Here is a 5,148-nt window from a genome sequence, read left to right as displayed (position 1 = left end):
CCTCCTAATGGTGGGGGATGTCACGCTCTCCTCTCCAGGAACCAGGGGGGCCGGAATAAAAGGGACTTCCAACAGGATGTCCCCAGGGCTGCGTCAACAGTCCACGCCACTTCTTCATCACTGATGCATTTAGCAAGTATTTTTGTGCAATGTAATGTTCTGGGCTCTGTACTGGGATTTGTTTTGAAATTAAATGTTTCATGCAAGCAGGGAAGTGTGGAGACTAATATAGCAAACAGGAGTGGACCCGCCATCCTTAGGGACACATCTTATCATTTTGCCTTCTCCACTTCCAGCTCTCAAAAAAAAAAAATAAAGGACTAAAGAACTCATTGAAATCCCATTCCTTTTCCTTCTGCACCAGAGATAACTGCCTGAGATGTGGTGTTTATCATACCCACTAATGGATTATACTTTTAATATATGGATATACTACGGATATACATGACTAAACAATATATAATAACTAATACCAGTGCTTACTACCTGCCTACAGAGAGCCTAATTACATTATATATAGTAACTAGTTACATTGTCACTACGACTCAATGAAGTACCATGCTATTACTATCTCCTTTTATAAATGAGGAGAAGTTACTTAATCAAGGTCACATGGAAGCTGACCGGCTAAGCCACTGCCCCAGAACTTGGCATCCTGGCCGGAGGGTTTGTGCTGTTAACAACTATAACATGCTAATTTGGTAATAATTCCCGTGTACTTAACCTTTGTGTAAATGCTAATCATATTAGACACATTCTTCTAAAATCTTGGGTTTTTTCCCCCTGCCATATTTACTGAGCAGAAAACATTGCCCATGATCTAGCTCATTTGGGTTCACCATTTATTTTTATATACTACCAGATAGCACTGCCTTGCATTTTCACGAATCTGTAGATTCCTTCAAAAATCTGCAGCAAGTGCTACACCGAACATATTTGCAGCTGTTTCCTATGGCCAAGGGCAAGAATTTCTCTAAGGTGTATTTCGAGGCATGCAATTTCTAAATCACACTAAGTCACAGGGTATGTTCGCTGTCATCCCTACAAGTTGTCAGATTGGGGCACCAACTTCTATTTCTCCGTGTGAAAGGAGAGGGTCCTATGTCTCGTGCCAGGATTTGATTCTGGCTTGTTAGACTCCACACATATTGCCGAACTATTGGGCTATTATACTGTAGGACCTTCTATCACCCACTTTTTCTTTTCTGTTTTAATACAGAACCCTCAGTTGGGCTTTTACTCTCGGTCTCATTACGTAAAAGTATTTACCAATTATTTACTATGTGCTAATTCTTCCTGTCGATGGTTATTTCAATGCTGCAGGCACTGAAAAGTATTTGAAATTAGTCCAATAAAGGCTCACCTGTTTTTCATAAGGTCGTGTGTACTTCGCTTAGACGTGTAAGTTAGCACCAGCCTGAATGTGACAGGCAAGAAGTCCAGCTGTGTCTGTAAGAAACCTGACAGCTTAGAACATGGGCATTTTTACTAAGAGCTGAACTCAAATCTAAAACAATAAATTTAAATTATTAGATTGTGTAAAACAGAAAGACTACATTTTTATAGTTTAATGCTAAATTTTAAAAATACTTAATGTCTTATTCTATTAAAAAATTATACAGATAATTATATGTGGCATTTTGAGAAACTCTACCAAGAGTTAGAATTCCTATCCTCCAGAAATTACATATAAAGATAAGTAATCTTTTTTTTTAATGTGGGGCTTGAACTCACCACCCTGAGATCAAGACATGAGCTGAGATCAAGAGTCAGAAGTTTTGCCAACTGAGCCAGCCAGGTTCCCCCAAGATATGTAGCTTTTTAAAAACATCATTTATTTTATTGTTCAGCCAGGGATGTAACTTCCAACTGCAAAATCTTCAGCCTCACAAATCAGACAGCTGGTTCAGCATCTCCACTTAGAGGTCCACACAGCATCTCAAAGTCTCCAAAACCAAACTCCCACTTTCCACTGCCTGTATCCTGCTTCTTTGAAAGTGTTCTTCATTGCAAAACAATATATATATATATATATATATATATATATATATGTATGTATCTTTTCTGGTTGCTGGACTGCAATTCTTGGAGTCCTTCATGAGTCCTTACCTTCTCGTCTATCCTGCATCGAAAACCAGGGCAAGCAGGGATCCCACACACTCACTGCAAAAGACATCCAGACTCTGACCACATCTCACCACCTTCACTGCTACCACTCTGGTCTAAAGCACCATCACCTTTTGCTTGGACTCCTGCAGCAGCTAACTGACCACTCTCCTGCTTCCACTTTTGCTCATACTCTAGCCTATTTGCTACACAGCCAGCAGGGTGAACCTCTAAAAAAGCAATTCAGATCGTGTCACTGCTCAAAATTCTAAGACTTGCCATCCCTCTTTCATGGGTTGATAAGGTCCTATATGACTTGCCTTCCATCCGCCCAGATCCCTGAACTCATTCATCTCTAACCATCTCTTTCCCTTCACTTACTCTGCTTCAACCTTGCATTGGGCAAAAATAATGACTCCCCAAAGATGTCCACATCCTAATACCCAGAACCCACAAATATGATACATTCTTATAGTAGTCTGGCCAAATATGATGGTGGTTTGGATTAGGGGTATTGGCAGGGAAAAGAGGAAAAGCGAATGGTCAAAGTGCGTTTGGAAGGTAGAGTTAACCAAACATGAAAATGAAGTAGATACAGGGGTTTAGAGGGAGGTGTCAAGAATGACACGTCCCCCCCCCCCCCCCAGTTTTCTGGCTTGAGGGAAAGGCTGGATGAAAGTGTTAGTTCCTGAGACAGGAAAGACAGCAAGCAGAGTAGATTTGGGGTAACAACCCAGAACTCAGCTTTTGAATATATTCAGTTTATGATAACTACGAGATATCACAGGAAGAGCGGGGAGTTGTCAAGTGGTCAGAGGGATTTAAGATGACCCGACATCTCTGGAAAACAGACCTGGTGTAAAGACTGTAATCTCATAAACTGTTGGTACACAGGTGTACCTAAGTCAAGGGAAACCTTAAAAAAATTACCTAGAGAGAGTGGGTAGAATTGAGAGAAGGGGCATTGTGGAGAATTCCAACTTTACATTTTAAACATTAGGTAAAGGAGGAGAGATGAACAATTAAGACTGGGAAGGCGCAGTTAGAAAGATGGAAGTAAGCCCCAAAGAATGCAGTGTCACAGAAGCCAAAAGAAAATGTTTCAAGGATTACTCAACTGCTCTTGAGATTTCTAGTTATTTGAGGATTGGATTTAGCAACCTGGATCAATGCTGATTTTTTTTTCTTTTTGAGAAGAGGGGGGTTTTTAAATGTAAAATATACACAAAATGTACCATTTTAACCATTTTTAGGTATACAGTTCAGTGACATGAAAGTACATTCACATGGTTGTACACCAATGTTGCTCTTAGCAAGAATTTCTGTAGCAAAGTAAGGGCTAAATACTGGAGCAATTTTAATAATACTTGGGGTAAGGGATTGGTGAAAATACAGAACATATTTGGCTTTTGAGATACCTGGCTTTGAAAGGGAATGTGGCTGTGAGGCAAGAGCTAGAGGAGAATGGAGAATTGAGAGAGAAAATTTTTTTAATTGGAGATATTAGTCCATTATTGAATGTCGATTCAAATTATTCTGCAGAGAAGGAGAGACAGAAAATGCTAGAGAGAGAGGGCATATGTTATGGATTATGGATCCTGAGAAAGCAAGAAGCAATGCAGCTAGAACCGATGAGAATGGACTGGGCTTTGCCAAAAGGTGGGAAGGAAACAGCACAGATGCAAACAGGTTGGCAAATATTTCTGGGAATGCTGAATATCTATTTGAGCTTGGTAATCATGAATGAATAGTGCTACTAACCTGTCAGTTTATGTATTCCTATTCATTTATTTCCTATAAGTTCATGTACTGCCCATAAAGGCATTATAGAATGCCTACTGTGTGCCTCCCATGAGCCACTTTTGACCAAAGGAAGGAGCAGGTCAGCCTCTCAAGGCATTCAGGAAAATCCCTTGGATGTTACTCCTGGAAGCTTTTGAATGGGCTTGGGAGGGTAGAATTTCTGTAACAGTTATTTCAAGACCACAGTAAACACGATGTTGAGAAATTATCCTTTTCCTACTTTCCATTTCAAATAATCCCCCATTATACTTCCAGAGCCAATTCCAGAGAGTTACCGATGTGCACTGGTTACAGACTAGCTCACAGGATGGAATACCATCTGCATAGAGACCCCAAAGTCTCTCACCAGCTTGAACCACTGACACCCTGTTCATTATCCAGTGAATCCCTTGATCCCAAGAAACAACAATCAACAAGAAGAAAGCTCCCCTCCCTTTACAGAGCAACTACCTATGTACAAGGCATCTCCTCTCTGCAGTTTCCTCCAATTCTGCCTCTTAGCCAGAGAAATTCCCCAGGAGGTCCTCAGCACTGAGAGGCTGGATGTCTCGCCCTGGGACTGGATGCGGTCCCGCAGCAACCTCCAAACCGGTATTTCTGTTTCCAACCCAAGCCCCTCATCTGCATTGCTTTTTCCAAAATTCAAGAGGATCATCTGGACAATTCACAACACCCCCACCACATCCACAGGTTAAGGAAAATATAAGCAAATACCTACACTACAATAGAAGTTCCACGAGGGCAAAAAGTTTTGCTTTGTTGCTGTTCATTAATGTAACTCCCAGTTCCTGGAAGAAGGTTTGGTATACAGAGGCCATCCATGCAAACTGGCCAAATGAATGAAATATCTAGAACAAGCTTTGCGCAGTGGCACTATTGTAGCCAGTGAGGTTTATCCGAGGCGCAATTATTGCTAATTGAAATATCTAGAACATATGCCAACAGTACGGCAGAACAGTCACCAGCAAAATAATACTTCTAGAGCCTAACAACATTCATTAAAAATCACCTGTTTTTCTGGTACCATTTACCTTAAACACAGAGGCACTGCTTTCTTTTTCTTTCTTTTTTTTTTTTTTCCAGAAAAAGCTTCCCTTAGGTGATCACCCTCACAAAAATAAATATTACTTTTCCCCACACTGTTGGTTAGAAGCATCCTGTCATCCAGGAAAAGCACCCTTCTGAAAATTTAGTGTTTAAGGAGTCACGGTGGAATTGTAAAGTATTTAGAACTGAATG

The 5,148-nt window shown here is 40.6% G+C and overlaps 1 pseudogene; it reads left to right on the top strand.

Annotated features, from left to right (window-relative positions):
- Positions 1-4,765: 4,765 nt before the first annotated feature.
- On the top strand, positions 4,766-4,849 carry LOC125081484 (uncharacterized; annotated as a pseudogene).
- Positions 4,850-5,148: the final 299 nt, after the last annotated feature.

The sequence above is a fragment of the Lutra lutra genome, chromosome 11 (genome assembly GCF_902655055.1).
Source record: "Lutra lutra chromosome 11, mLutLut1.2, whole genome shotgun sequence".
In the NCBI taxonomy this organism is placed as follows: Eukaryota; Metazoa; Chordata; class Mammalia; order Carnivora; family Mustelidae; genus Lutra; species Lutra lutra.
The sequence above is the reverse complement of the archived record's forward strand: the minus strand, read 5'-3'. Positions and strand labels throughout refer to the sequence as shown.